At 47.2% G+C, this 16,170-nt stretch overlaps 1 protein-coding gene and 1 long non-coding RNA gene across 6 annotated transcripts in view; one reads left to right on the top strand and one right to left on the bottom strand.

Annotated features, from left to right (window-relative positions):
* Positions 1 to 2,981, bottom strand: part of UBAP2 (ubiquitin associated protein 2) — a 158,526-nt gene extending 155,545 nt beyond the window's left edge. For all 5 annotated transcript variants that reach the window (XM_084832803.1, XM_084832804.1, XM_084832807.1 and 2 more), the window contains exon 1: positions 2,917 to 2,981. The gene's annotated coding sequence lies outside the window, so the exon portion shown is untranslated. The remainder of the gene's footprint in view (positions 1 to 2,916) is intronic.
* Positions 2,982 to 3,362: 381 nt separating this feature from the next.
* LOC146351895 (uncharacterized) lies at positions 3,363 to 9,815 on the top strand. The gene is made up of 3 exons (XR_014787483.1): positions 3,363 to 3,431; positions 3,616 to 5,197; positions 8,282 to 9,815. It is a non-coding gene; the product is annotated as an uncharacterized LOC146351895 (long non-coding RNA).
* Positions 9,816 to 16,170: the final 6,355 nt, after the last annotated feature.

Raw genomic sequence — 16,170 nt, 5'->3', positions numbered from 1 at the left:
TATTTACTTATAACTCAAGTGGAAAGGGCAAAAAGAGCTTAACCTGCATTCCTGGCTTTTACCCAACTTCTAGCAAGAGTATGCTTAAAGAGTATTTTGTATACGTAATTGTGAAACCCGCCAAATACAGAAAAGCCAATTCACAGCTTAAGTCAAAATTCACAAATATCTGGCAGAATGGAAAACATAAGACACATTTTCTTCCCCCAGACTGTATATTAACATGTGTTTACAGTGATTAACATAACACCTCCACACAACACACTTGGAGCACAAAAGGGCAACTCCACCACTGCAAGCAGATTTAGCACTGTTCGTGCATATATTTCACAAAAAACTAATCGCATCAGATAATAGTTTGAATATCTACCAAGCCAGCTTTGTAATTAAATCAAACACAAAATCCAGGGAAACACGTGACATGACGTAGGGAACTACCATAAAGAACTGCTAAGGTATTAGGGCTACAATCCTACACCCACTTACCTGGACGTAACTCCAATAGAACACAGCGAGGCTTATTTCTGAGTAAACATGCATAGGACTGTGCTGTCATTTCAGAAAGGAAAGGTTGCTTTTCTCAGTCTTCTTAGATCATCCTCCTTTTTTCCCTAGACTCAAATCCAGCTGGGGGCCCGGGGAAGAGCACTGTTCCAAACCCAGGATAGGCTTTCTATTTTTCCAGCCAAATCCACCCAAAAGGGTATTTTCTCTAATGTACTTTTTTATTATAATTCTTCTTTCATCATTAATTAATCAAGTTAAGGCAGTAGAGAAGAGGAAGACTGATGGCTCTTTGCACTAAGACAGCAAGACTTGTTTCCCAGGCCAGGAGTCACTTACAAGAGACCAAGTTAACAACCAGGAAATTCACAACACAGAAGGAACTGGTTTTAATTTTTCAAGATCATCCATGCCTTTAGGATCGTACAGGCCTATTTTCCTGCAACAACCCTAAGGCAGCTGTTATATATTTAAACAGTTCAATACTTAATACTACTTCTCAAACTTCCTACACTCGGCTAAATCCCAGAGCTCACTGCAGTCAAATCTGAAATAGCAGATGACTCTTTTCAACTTCCAACACCTTTTTGTAACTGGGTCACTATTGTTGCTGCAATTCCGTTCACAATAGCAGCAATATAAGACAGCATATTTGTTTTTTTAAGTGAGTAACCCTAAGAACAGAGCCCTGCCCAGCTTCCATTTCCTCTCCAGCCCCAAACTTCAGCGACACACAACAGAGACAAGTTATAGGGATAACTAGCATGGTTCGTGGCTTAGGTGGTGCCATTGTTTACAGAGGCTCTTCTGGTACCAGTGATTCCTTCAACACTCCGAAAGGAGCATTTTAAGTGGATAAACGCACCCCATCCAGCTTGTTTAAGGAAGGCGCCACAGAAACATCCCCTACTGAAAACCTTTGCATGCACCTATGGGATTGTTGTTGTTCAGTCATTAAGTCGTGTCCGACTCTTCGTGACCCCATGGACCATAGCACGCCAGGCCTTCCTGTCCTCTACGGGATAGTACAACCCAAAACAGACACACAATGCCAGAGTAGGGAGGGGAGAAACTCAAGTACCAGGAGACCCTATTCCGAGCAGATACTCAATGGCAGGGGCGGGAGATGGATTGGCAACTCTTACTACTGGGAACAGAGCCAAAGCTAATAGAAACACAGAGCGGCACCAACCCAGGGAAAAAGATCACCACGCTCCCAAAATAAAACCAGCCTCAGAGGAAGGGAAGCTGGCTATACTTCCTAGCGCAGCCACCTCCCCACAACCTCGTGCCCTCCAGATGTCTTGGACTACAACTCCTATCATTCACAACCACTGGCCATGCTGGTTATGGCTGATGGGAGTTGTAGTCCCTGACATCTGGAGGGCGCCAGATTGGGGAAGGCTGCCCTAGCGTAAAAGGTATACCAAGAGGGTGCAAAACAGATTCAAGGCCTTGTAGGTTCTTCATCAGAAAGCCGTTATTCCTAAAACAGGGATGGGTGAAAATCAGGTTTTCTGAACTTCTGAGCCTCGGCTATTGGGCAGTATAGAAATGAAATAAATAAACAAAAATCTCTCTCAAAGAAGCATAGGAGGTCCGGCTTGTTCACAACCCTCATAATTGTGAGTATGACGATGCACTGGGAGTGGGGGGAAGCATTCTGCAAACTTATCTGGTCCTCCAGGCATGAATAAGGATTTCCACGGTGTGGGGTGGGGGTGGAGAAATCACAACCCATTCCACCTTCAATCCCACGTCGGGGTGGGGGCAAGAACAAAGCAAGCCGTTCAAGTTGCCTTTCTTTACATTTTATTTACTCCGCTTCACTTCGGGGGAGTGGGGGAAGGAGAGCGAAGGCTACCCCAGGGATAAAACGGGGGCGGGGGGGCCCACTCGACTTTCCCCCACCGCCCAGGTTGTCCTAAAACACGAACGCATTTCAAGTGCGGGGCGACCCGCTTATCGTTATTTCCCCCACCGCCTTCGGCAGCCCAACGTGCGCCCCCCCGCGCAGCCCCCCGCGGAGCTGCGGCCGTGCCCCCCGCGCACACACCTCCCGCTCACGCGCTGCGGGGGGCAGCCCCGCCACTCCTCCCGCCGCGGGCGGGCCCCGAAAGCGCCCCCCGGTGCAAGCCGGACCTCCCCTCACACACACACCGGGGAGGGGCAGCGCCCCTCGCCCGTGCGTGCGTGCGTGAGGGGAGGCTTTCTGTGGGCGGGGGTCGGGGCCCCGCGCCACCCTGAGGGGGCTCCGCTCCCCCTTCCTTTAAAGGGGGGGCCCCGCTCCCCTCCTCCACTGCCCCGAGGGCGGAGGGCTGAGGCGAGCGCGTGTGCGCGTCGCGCCCCCTCCGCGACGGCGGGAGCAGACCCCGCCACCGCCTCCCCCCGCCACGGACGCGCGCTCGTTACCTGCCCAATGCGCTCACAAAGCGGCGGCGGCGGCGCCCACCACTGTCACGTGACTGCTCGCCTCTGCCCTCCCCCTGCTCTCTCTCCCTTGCGGCCGCGGAGCCCCGCCCTCACCACGTGACGCGGAGGCGGAGGAGGCGCCTCGGGCGGAAAACAGGCCGGAGCGTGCGGGGCGCGTATGCGTGCGCCCGCGCTGACTCACGCATGCGCGATGCAGGCGGCGGCGCCCGCCGCGCGCCGCTTCCCTCCCTTCTTGCAATCCTCCCACGTGATCCTGACGAGAACGAGAGGGGCGGGGACTCCCAGCGACGTCGCGCTCCGGCGCTTGCTGCCTACCTCAGAAACAGGAGGCGGGGCTCGCCCATTGGCACGCGGCCCCTGCCGCCTGTCGGTGACAGGGAGGGCGGGGCGGGCGGGGCCGTGACGACATCACGATGCGCTGATACGTGTCCGTGCAGAGGCGGCTCGGGCCTCCCGCGGGCCGGACGGCTGTTACTTCGTTATGAAATCATTAAGTATGAAATCATTGCACAGCCAGGGAGATGGTGTTGTTCCTGTTCATTGTCCCTACATGAAAATTACAGTCTTTAAGATATATATAAATACACATACAGATGTATATATATTTACTTTTTTTCCAACGATTTCTTACTCAGCATCGAATAAGACGAACTTAAATATCATGTATCAATTTGCCAGGAAGGCCGAGCGAAGGAAGATAGATGCTTTTCAACTGTGGTGCTGGAGGGAAATTCTGAGAGTGCCTCGGACTGCAAGAGGATCAAACCAGTCCATACTCCAGGAAATCAAGCCAGACTGCTCACTTGAGGGAAGGATATGAAAGGCAACACTGAAGTACTTTGGCCACATCATGAGAAGACAGGATACCCTGGAGAAGATGCTGATGCTGGGGAAAGCGGAAGGCAAAAGGAAGAGGGGCAGACCAAGGGCAAGATGGATGGATGATACTCTGGAGGTGACGGACTCGACCTTGGGGGAGCTGGGGGTGGCGACGGCCGACAGGAAGCTCTGGCGTGGGCTGGTCCATGAAGTCACGAAGAGTCGGAAGCGACTGACCAAATAAACAACATCAATTTGCCAACGGTGCTGTCTCTCTTTGTAGCAACATGCTGCAAATGATGCGGTTCAAGCATTGCTTCACACCAGAATTTTTCATGATCCTCCCGAAGCTGTTATTACAACTCTAGCAACACAAAGCCTCACTCACAATAACTTTACACTCAGTGGAGAGCGCTGCCTGCAACTACATGGTGCAGCAGAAGACACACACATGGCTCCTTCTCCAAATCCATTTAAAGGAAAACTTGAACATATCCCCCAAAAGCTGAGTGACAAACCACTCAGATGATATATTTGTGGTCTTGATGAAGGGCAAGGAAAGCTTGGCACCATTTAAATATTGCATGAACTTTATTCATCCCACAATCAAGTTTGCATTTAGCAGCACTATTGAAAATCTGCACCTCCCTTTCCTTTATGTCCTCCTCACCACTGAGAACAACACAGTAGCCACTGATCTTTATAGCAAGACCACTGATACCCACACCTAACTGGACTGCAAATCCTACCATCCCAAACATGTAAAGAAAAACATCTACAACTTGGCTCTCAGAATCAGATGTATCTTTAACAAATACAATTACCAAATAAGAACCAGTTAATTTAAAAACACCACCTTCACGATGGATATCCTCCACATATCATTGACTACCACATCAGCCAAGTAACCAAGAGAAAATCTTCTGTTAAAGATATGAATTGGGCAAGAAAGAACAATGAATCCCATCTGTGGTAGATTTCCATCCAACTTCTATTACCTGACAATCAGGGAAAGCTACATGCTGGTAGCCAACACTGAACATCTTGTCAGCAAAACAAACCAATCAGCAAACCTCCTGTTACAGCTTTCCGCTAGCCTCCAAATCTATGAAGATTACTAGTGAGAGCTGTTCTCAAATCTCTTATCAGCACTCCTGGATTACATCCTTGTGAAGACAAACACTGCATCACCTGTATTTACCTTAGGGAGACAGTTACCTTCAAGAACAGGTATGACTGGCAGGACTTCCTACATCAAATAAATCACCACCTGCAGGGCATGAAATGTAATTTATATCATTTAATGTTCTCCATTGCTGGAGGTATTCAGGGAAAGACTGGACAGCCATTTGTCAGGGATGCTTTAAACTGGATTTCTGCACTGAGCAGGGGGTTGGACTCGATAGTCTAAATGACCCCTTCCAACTCTATGATTCTAAAGGTAGGGAGGCCATCATATCTTTCAAGCGATCATGAGGTATTGAGAGATGCATGTGTGAAACTGTGCGGAGTCTTACAGATGTTCAGGTGTAATGTCTGAAATATTTTAAGGCTGCAGTCCTATTGTACACTTACCTGTGAGTAAGACCGATGATTGCCAGTCTGTGCATAAACATGCAGACAATTGCAGCCTATGGTGTAGACTTACAGTTTGACTCTAGGTTTACTTACTCAGAAGAAAGTCTCCCTAATTTGATGGTGCTTATTCCCAGGTATAAGTGTACATAGGATGGCAGCCCTAAAATAACCGAGAGTATGAATATGACAGATACATGTTTTCTGGGAATCATGACTAGCTATGGAACCAAGGAAGCTGCCACATACCAAGTCAAACTGTGGGTTAATTTTGGTGGAGGCTGGTGGCTCTGATGTCAGTGGGGCAGTCAATCTGCTCTGAGCTTCAGTCAGAACTCCAAAGGGGCTATCCAAAGTGCTTCGCATTTTCATCATGCTTCACACCTTGGATAGCTCCTTTAGAGTTCTGTCTGCTTCTGACTGAAGCCCGGAGTGGATTCACCGCCCCACTGACATCAGAGCCACCAGCCTCCACTGGTCCATTTGGCTCCATATTGTCTACAACAGCAGTCCCCAACCTTTTTGGCACCAGGGACTGGTCCAATTTTCCACGGACTGGGGGGGGTTCCACTGGCGGACTTCCGTCCGCTAGGATGCAAATGGCGTCCACTACTCAGATGCCATTTGCATCCCTATTCTTTGCAGTAATTGGCTACATAAACATTTATGTAGCCTATTGCTTGTAGAACAGGGACGCAAATGGCGTCCACTATGTGGACGCCATTTGCGTCCCAGCAGCCGGAAGTCCGCCAGCCGCCGGAGCCAGCCAGGAGCTCTGTGGACCTGCCGCGGAGCGGATCTGGCCAGGGCTGGTGAGGATTCCGGGTGGTAGGGGTGATGGATCGCCTCCCCCCCTGCGGACCCCCACAGACCCAAGGTGAGGGGGTTCCGCACACCCCTGCGGCCCGGTTGCTGACAGGCCACAGATTGGTACCAGTCCACGGCCCGGGGGTTGGGGACCCCTGGTCTACAACACTGACCAGCAACAACTCTCCAAGGTTTCAGGCAGGGAGGGGTCTTTCCCAGCTCCACTGGAGATGCCAGGGATTGGCACACAAAGCTTGCCCTCCCCCTGCCACTGAACTGTGGCTTAAGTGGTTCTTTTCTCAGTGCCTGCTCTCTGGCAAGCCCAGTTCTTCTGCTGTGTAATATGTGAATCAGCCCCTAGTTGATGACAGTGCCGGTATAAATGAGGCAGACCTTGGTATATTACTTGTCTCTGCACCAGAGAGTGGGGAATAATTACAGGTCTCGATGCAGTTTTGCCAAGCTTTGGAGCAAACAAGAGTGTGTACTCCCTTAATCTGCACAGTGTTAATGACTATTATTAGCATGTTTTAATCGTGACTTGGCATCCCCTTTCTAATGAAGATGGTTAGTTGGCAGCCAACACCCAGCAACAAAGAAAGAAGCTGCAACGGATGTTGCTTCGTTCTGCTTGAAGTAAATGCCATTGGATTCACCCCTTCGCTCTAGAACATCACAGCGCGCACCGTTAACAAGCCTCTTTACAAGTGCTTTTCGGCACAGCAACAGGAACATAAAGATTGGTGTGCACCACAAAGGGGGGTTGGGGGTTGGAGAGGGCTAGGCTTGAACTGCTGTGGAGCAAAGACAGCACTCATGTTTTCCATTTCAGTTGTCACGGTGCTTTGAGATGGTACTGACAGAGATGGCCGAAGCCACTGAAGATAATGTTGCAAATGATTACAATCTGAGCTGAGCCAACGGAACCGGAGCTCAAAAGGGTCAGCCTCTAGACTCATAGGCCAAACTCCCGAGCCCTCTATTTAGTGCTGTACCAGACTTTCCTTCCTCGGCGAGTATCCATTCTCTGGCCTGACTGGTGCTTAGCCTTTCTCTCATCCTATGTTACTACATTTCATTGACCTACCTATTTCTATTTGATGGATTTGAGGTTTTGCTGATAGTTTAGCTCTGGAAAGAGTGCTTCTTCTGATTTTCCTCCTGAAAAATGTGGGTAAAATCACTCCTTCTAATACCGAGCTTAGGTGCTGAGGGCTGCCAGAACTGTAGCCAAAACGGGGACACTGAGAAACAAGATGGAAGTATTAGCATGCCTGGGGGAAGTACAAAAAAAATAGTTAAAAATGACACAAAACCAATTAAAAACAAACCCAGATGAGGTCTGAGCATGCTCGGTAACCCAGGAATGTTGAGTGCCAGTTTCAAAAAAAGGCAAAGGAATGGTGGAGTGGATTGCCCTATTTGACCTCCTTACAGCTTACAGAATGCCTGGCTGCCTGCCTAAAACCAGGAGCACCCCTTCTAGGGGATAAAGATATACTGCAATGTTTTGTTGCAGTTCCAACCTTGTATTTTCTCTAACCCTGAAAAGACGAAAAATGGCACGTGCTGGGTATTAGCTGATCAGTGGGAGAAGGCTACAATTATGGGCTTCACACAGTTTAGCTCCTTTTTACAGCCGCAAGAGACAGGAACGGTACATACTTGAAATAGGAATGTTAAGAGTCTCAGCATGCTGCTGCATTCAGCACCCAAATACTTGACTCTAATGGCTGCAAACTGTGTAGAATCAGAGACCTACACAGGATATGATGAGCTCAGAGGTCTGGTGTAGCATAGTGGTTAGGCAGCTGAGCTGTGAGGCAGCAATAATGACTGACCTTACCGTTTTTTGTAAAAATTACTAAGATGAATTATGTGACTCACTTTGAACACCATGACATTATTATTTTTGCATTTAAAATTTGCATTTTACAGATTATGAGCACAGATGGGTAGATTTCCCCCACTACAAAAAATAGTTCCTGTTCAGCATCCCATAATTCGATACAATATCTAAATCTCTAGTAATGAAATGTTTGGATTTGTTTAGCATACCAAAGGTTGGGATTTTCTGTTTGGCATTGCCTTTACTTCTTCCTTATTAACTGGATTTATTCCTCCCATGTTACTATCTTTGTAGACGCCCAGCACCTTCTCAGCTCAATTTACACATCACCGGAAGCAGGGCTATTGCTATGTGGCAACAAGCCAAAGATTCATTAACGTGCCAACATCTTCTATGGTGGCAAGAGAATGTTCTGTTATCGCACCAACAGCAAACTAGCAAAATACACCAGTCTGAACACGTCTTTCTGAATTTGACTGCACTTTTCACTCCTTGGCCTCTTCGTCATACTCATGTTTGGAGGTTCTCTTGCAAGCACAGCACCACCAACTGCTGAGACACTAGACTGCAGTCAATAGAAGCAGCCCTGGTGTCGGACGCATTCGATCCAGCAAGCAACTGAGGACCAAGGGGTAGACATTGGCTGGGGGAGCCCTCTCTGTTTCTCCTGTCCCTGCCACATTCATGTATAAAGCATGGGAGTGTCTGGTTTTAACCTCATCTGTTGCTGCAGGCCCTTTCAGATATCTCCAGCTGACATCATCTGCTCATGAAGAAGGAGCGAGAAAGACAGAAGCAGACAAAAGGAACATCAGGGCCTGCTCCAGTTGGACTGTCTGCCCCTACCCACCCACCCCTCCACCCCTGAGAGCATGTGGGATTTGTGTATTCCACAGAACACATTTTCTTTCACTCTTGCTGAATTACTTAAACACACTTTACCCGCTCCTGTCATTGTAGTCTGCCCCAAAATGCAAATTAAGAACATAAGAAGAGCCACGCTGGATCAGACCAAGGGTCCATCTAGTCCAGCATTCTGGTCACATGGTGGCCAACCAGTTGTTGACCAGGAACCCACAAGCAGGACACAAGTGCAACATCACCCTCCTGCCCATGTTTCCCAGCAACTGGTGTATAGACGCTCACTGCCTCTGGTACTGGAGGTAGCATATAGCCCCCAGGACTAGTAGCCATAGATAGCCTTCTCCAGGAATTTGTCCAACCCGCTTTTAAAGCTATCCAAAGTGGTGGGCATCGCTACATCTTGTGGTAGCAAATTCCATAGTTTGACTATAGGCTGTGTGAAGACATCCTTCCTTTTATCTGTCCTGAATCTCCCACCAATCAGCTTCATGGGATGACCCTGGGTTCTAGAATCATGAGAGGGGGAGAAAAATGTCTCCCTATCCACATTCTCCACACCATGCATGATTTTGTAGACCTCTACCATGTCTCCCCTTACCTCCTTTTCTCCAAGGTGAACAGTCCCAGCTGTTGTAGCCTTCTCTCATAGGGGAGATGCTCCAGCCCCTTGATCATTTTAGTTGCCCTTTTCTGCACTTTTTCCAGCTCTAGAATATCTTTTTTTAGGTGTGCTGACCAGAACTGTATAAAGTAAGCGGAGCCATTCCACCAGCCCCGTTGAAAGTCTGCCTAATTTTTTCCTCTTCCCTCCCCATCCCTTTTTCCTTATGTGTTGTCTTTCTGAGATGGTAAACCTGTGGGCAGGGATTGTCTTGTTTACTGATTGATAGTAAGCCACCCTAGGAGCCTTTTTTTGTCAGAGCAGAGGGATATAAATGCTTTAAATAAATAACATTAACATGGCTTTCTGTTGATCTGCCCGCTTTTTGGTCAGCAATATTTTTTTAAATGGAAAATACAATCACATGAGAAGGAAGACTTGGCCACTGCTTGGAAAAGCGCTGCTTTTACCAGTGCTGAGTCCCTGATCCATCCCCACTGCAATCTCCACTCAGGGATACAGCCGGGATTCCTCTATGGGGTGTTCCTGCAGAGGGCAGGGAGGCTAAGCCTTGGCCCCTAGAAGAACCCCATCCAGCTCTGTGGGCTAGATGTGGAAGCTCTGTGGGCCAGATGATGCCTGTGGGCTGGATGCTTCACATCCCTGGACTTGAGACTTGTGGCCAAACGTGTGGTGTAGTGGCAAGAGTGCTGGACTAGGAGCTGGGAGATCCAGGTTCTAGTCCCCACTCGGCCATGGAAGCTCACTGGGTGACTTTGGGCCAGTCACAGACTCTCAGCCCAACCCACCTCACAGGGTTGTTGTTGTGAGGATAAAATGGAGAGGAGGAGGATAATGTAAGCCGCCTTGGGTTCCTTGCAAGAGGAAAAAAGACGGGGTAAAAATGCAATACATAAATAATAAACAAACATGAACCTGAAGGCCAGCCTCCCTGCTCTGAGACCAATGTTCTACCCAGCAAGATCACACCGGCTCTAACCAAACTTGGACCATTCTTTAAAGGTCTCTCTATGGCCTGTGCAACATCCCTTTGCAAGTTCCTCTGCAGACGTGACAAGCGTGTCCTGGAAGCCGGCATGCACATGACCGGCCGAACACACACAGGAACGGCATGGCTGCAGCTGCCCTTCCCCTGGGATGAATGAACGTGGGCAGCAGCTGCTTACGCAGTGGCACAAAACCCCACATGCCACCAGACCGTTGCCTACCAACGCTCATGCCACACTGAGTCACATTTTAATTTTTTTTTTATAGGCAAAGGCGCCACCTGCCAAACCAAACATGAAGCTTAGGCTTTAGCAGTCTAGGAGGGAGAAGTCCTCTTTTAGCCTGTTCCCTCTGGGGTTGCTGCTTTTTTACCTGACAGAAGCTCTGTGCCTTTGATACTCGCACAACAGATCATAATCCAAGAGAGGCATTTCTCCTCCCTGCCAGTAAAAAAGGCACAGGAGCGTCTCACACAGCATGGGCAGGGTGAGGGGGGCGGAGATGGCAGTAGCCCCAATGCTATTCTCGATCTCTAAACCTGTCCAGGTTGTCATCACACTTGCAGTTGCACAGACAGTCAACACAGTACTGGGTTGTAAAGTGAAACTTTACTGGCAACCCTATGCCAAGCCTTAGTTCATTCCCTCGAGGCAAGAGCTCAATGGGTTGGACCCAAAGGGGTCCAGAGTCGCACAGAGATCATGCCAAGGAAGATCCCAGCTACAGTTGCATGTGTCATCAGTGAATGGAGATCAGCCCCACAAGGGATGATGGGGGGCAGCAACTACCACTGATAAACAGGGCAGGAAATCCAACATTTCATAACTCTACTCCCCATCTCCAAAACATTTTTGTCATTTTTCTTTACATACATTTGAGTGCAGATGTGTAATTATTTTTCACGCTGCATTCTTTATTTGATTGATGTCCCACCTTTTCACCAAAAAAATGGCACTCATTTCTTGTTCTGGCTCATGGGATTCCTCGAAAAGGGGGTAATTTATCCTGCAACCACTACCTCAGCAGTTAACCATTTAAAAAATACCCACTGCTCATCCGTGTGCATAGAAAAGCTTATTGTAGGATTATATTTTACAAAACTTTTGAGTGTCAAAACGTGTCACAGCCCCTCTAGCTTCCATTGGCATAGATGCTGTGATATCACAAGGACTTGGGCTAGACAGCTATGACAGACTAAGGGGACCTTACAATACAGCCTGAAAGTTCCCCAGGCAGCATTCGTCAATGAAGCCGTGTACATATTTCCCAGAACCTAGAGGTTTTCATATGACATCAACGAGTGGTTTTGGAGCATTTTGTCTGAAGAAGATATTGAGACAGCACTATTACCACAATGCATGGAACGTGGGGCTGCCTTTAAGAATTGTGTGGAAGCTAGTTAGTGCACAATACAGCAACACATTTCCTAAGCTGGGACTGGACGTACAGGCACATCTTGCCAGTTCAGCAATCATGCTGGCTTCCACCCCATCTCCAAGCACAGTTCAATGTGTTTTTTTTAACCTATGAAGCACAACAGTTTGGGACTAGTGTCTGTAAAGGACTGCGTTTACCTGCATGAGCCTACTCAGATGTTAAGACTGGCCTCAGAGACTCTGTTCTGGGACTCCCTGCCTTTTGAAATAAGCTGGATGGTAACTGCAGGCAGAGCCTTCTCTGTTCTGGTGCTCTGCTTCTAAAACTGCCTCCCCAGGAACCTCTTCTCATTTTGGCGCCAAGCAAAAAAACCTTTTTTATTTTACTAGGCCTGTTAACTGTATGTGTGAAATGATGTCTACAAATCAAACATTTTATTCTGCTCCGCTGCAATTTGTTTTATTGTGGGTTTTCTTGCTTTATTGCCTGACTTTATAAGCAACTCAGACCTTTGGCTGAAGAGCAGGTAGTAAGTTTCCTAAAGGATATTAATAAAACACTCTCTGCATCTTCTAGAATAGTGCTGTACAGCCAGCATGTCACTCATGAAACTGTCAGAAGGAATTGCCCACCATTCATAAAACAAACTTGGGTGAAAGAAAGCGTCTGGAAAGAATCACTATACAAATACACTTTATTGAGATACCCATATTAAGATGCACAAATACTTCTGCTCACCAGATTTCAGTTCACGCAACTTCAAGTAGTGGAGAGGAGAAAAGGAGGCGGGGGGGGGGAATCCCAAACAGCACGTAGGAACAATTACTCTGTAGAACAAGGCAGAAGTAGAAAAAAAAAGAGCCAGTTGTCAGGCTGCAGAGGAGGTAACAGTGGTTGAGAACAGCATGTTGCAACCAGGCAGTGTAGAGGCCACCTTCCTGTCAGTGTCACTGACTGTCCATCTAGAATCTTCTGAAGAGAGAGGTCCAGTGCTTAACTTGCATTTAGGGAGTTGATTTACGGCTGAGGAACAGTCTTGCAATGTAGCTAGTATTAGCAGTCACTTTGCAGCTGTTTTACAAAAACTGAGAAAACAACTCAGCTCACTCTTCCCGTCTCCACTCCACAAATCCATGCTCTAGTTTGCAACAGCTGAAAGCAGGATCATGACCTGCTTGTTTTTCTGGCATCCTCACAATGATGAACAATAGCAAATGAAGGACCTGAGGTCCCACTGATATAGCCTTTGCTGGAAATCCACAAGGCCCATTTCCATGCTCTCTCCCATGCTAAAAGAAATCTTAACCAGACCCATTACTCCTTCATTACCAGACCCATTACCAGACTTTTCTTCCAGCATCAAGAAATGGCACAACATAGTGCTCAAGAAAACAAGTGTTTTATGAGCATTAACACTATGTCTTGCTTGTGGGCTTCTCATTGGGACATCTGGTTGGCCACTACGAGATCTGAATGCTGGACTAGATAGGCTTTTGGTCAATCCAGCAACATTCTCCTTATGTTCTTAATATCAAGAGCCACAAAATTAAACTAGAATTAAATTTAACTTCTTGCATTGTAACACAGTAAGTAGAATGGGACAAAAGAAATAGGTAGGACGTTTGGTTGGTTGCTGGCGAAATTTGAGACACATTGTGCAGTGTTGATGAATTATCACCTTGCTACATATTGCAGCTTTCAGTGGATTCATACATACAGAATTCAAAAGCTGATTTGAACAGAAGGAAAACCCTACCCAGATTTAACATTCTTAAAGAAGATTCTGAATGATTCCCTCATCCCACTATAAATTCTGCCCTATGGCTTATCTTTTCAGTTTTGAACACTTGGAAAAAACAATGGTAACATCAGTTGCTCGTGAGGAAAGCCAGTAACTGAAATAGGTAGAGTTCTGCAAGCCAGAATATGGGCACTTTTACAAGATCAAATAGAGAAAACCAGTTTTAAGTAGCCTAGAGTGCAGAATTAAAGAGTGCACCTCTGAGGAGGAAGGACCACAAACCATGAACTGTAGGAATTAAACAGAAGAGGTTTGAGGTCAGTTAAACATGGAGCAGAACCTCAAGATGAAAGGGGAAGGCCCTCTGGAGAAACACAAACCAGCTAACCAAGCTGTTAACAGCTTCATATTCATCACAGGTTCTGGTGCCACAAGTGGCCACTAACTTGGGCTGACTTAATTTAAATTAGGTTTAAAGCAATACTAGTTTTTGCACAGACACATTGCTACTGCAAATCTCGATTTTATTTGTTTTTAATCCCTGGAAGGAGCCAGGAGTCAAGACATGTGGGTAGATGCTCTAGGAGCAGAGATTAACACCATTTGCATTCTCTAATACAAGGGTCTGAGAGCACATGCCTCACGTCTCCTGCAGTGTGTTTGACAAGGGAGTCAGGACTAGCCCTCCTCCTCTTAAAGGGATTAGAGGCCAAATGCTTCAATGGGAAGAACTTGTGCGTAGGGACAGAAAGGGGTTACATACACAAAAAATGGACATGCATTTATGATGGACACTGTCAAAGGCACTTTATGCTTCCCTAGTTCTGCAATGGGTTTTGGTTTGGTGGTGTTGTTTTTTAAAAAAGAATTATTGTAAAGAAATTAGGCAGGTTGGCTCTAGAATCTTGTTGGGAAAGGACCAACAACAGGTGCCTCCCATACTTTGAGGTCAGAAATCCAACACACGAACAAGCAAAAGCTGTGACTTAGTACCCAATGTACATCTGCTAAAGTTTATTATAAGTGATGGGCTCTCAGCCTTTGACAGTGTCAGACAGCATCCTTCCATCCTTCAACCTATGGTGCAAGGGGTTAGAGGTGTATTTCTACCACCATCACTTTTCCATTTCAAAGCAGAAAACCAATCTTTGCCATAAATAGATTTGCAGCTATAATGGCTGTGAAGAAAACCTTCCAAAAGATGAGCATGGCCAGTCCAAAATCAAGATGGGGACTCTCAGCTCTAAGCCAGCACAAGCATTTTGATGCCAAGGAAACATCTGATCTGGATCTACTCTGTATTCTGACCATGCTTAAGGAGCATCTGGCCAGACATCATCTCTGCCCCCTGCATATATCCAATGTTAAGCCTACACCATGTTATGATGACTTGTGTAGGGGTAGCATGTCCCATGCTATTTATTTTGGAGTGGAAGAAATTATTGAGCAAACATGCAGTCAGGAACCCCTTTGGAAGCAGTGTGGCTGCACACACATCCATTTGCAACTGATAACCTCTCTCTGCTTAATTTGGTGACCCATATCCCATTGTTTCCTTGGTAAGCCTTAAAGAGTAGGAAACAATATGGGGCAAGTGGGTGATGCCATGGGTCCTCTATGAGGTGGCCAGGGGAGCAAAAGGGGTTAAATGGGCAACCACACAATAGAAGGGTATGGACTATGTGAAGGTACAGCAGTCCCCATGGAAAGTGTTGTAGCAGCAATGGGAACAGTCACTGCCCCTTCCAGAAAGCAGAGCATACAGGCCAGAGGAAAGTGGGGAGAGTATTTTTAAAACAAGTGTCCAAAAAGGAGCAAAGAGCAACTGCAGTCTGAGGTGTACTGCAGGATCCATTGCAACACTGCAAAGGGTACGGGACCATGTTTTGTGGATAGTGTGCAGTTGGGCCGGCCAAGATTATTAAATGGAGTGGGACAACCCCCCCCCCCACACACACACACTAAAACATGATTACAGTCACCCTGAGCCTGTGCAACCACGTGCGTGCAAGGTTTCCTATGTGTAAAAGCTGCATTTCAGCTTTTTGATCATCTGTACATACCATGGGAAGCCAGGGTCCATTGCAGTTGCCCACCCCAGGAACCCATGGTTTCCACAGTGCATGAACAGAGAAAGCAGCCTTATGTGGAGTCAGCCCCATTAGTTCTTCCAGCCCAGTATTGTCTGCACTGGCCAAGAGCGGCTCAAGAGGGTCTGAGGTAGGAGTCTTTCCCAACCCTACCTGGCAATGCCAGAGACTGAACCTGAGCCCTTTTCCATGCAAAGAATGTGCTGTATTGCTGAGCGACAGCCCTTAATGTGGAAAACGCCTAACAGCCACAGTGGAACTTAATCATTTATAGGTTCAAAGGGAACACCATATAATCACTCCACATGCCCTATGATATTAGCATCATGTCTAGTTTGTCAGGATCATGCCCTAAGCACACTGAAAGCAACAAAAGCCTTCTTTTACAGTCCTTAATTTCTCCCACCCCCTTCTCTCTAAAGCAGCAATACTTTCAACTTGCCTTTTGGACATACCAAAACACTGGTTCCTCAACACAATCTATTGGCTTTCAAGTGGATTA

This window comes from Heloderma suspectum, chromosome 2 (genome assembly GCF_057233095.1).
Source record: "Heloderma suspectum isolate Gila_16-S chromosome 2, 16-S_ref, whole genome shotgun sequence".
Classification (NCBI taxonomy): Eukaryota; Metazoa; Chordata; class Lepidosauria; order Squamata; family Helodermatidae; genus Heloderma; species Heloderma suspectum.
Note: the sequence above shows the minus strand (reverse complement) of the source record. Positions and strands in the feature narration are given on the sequence as shown.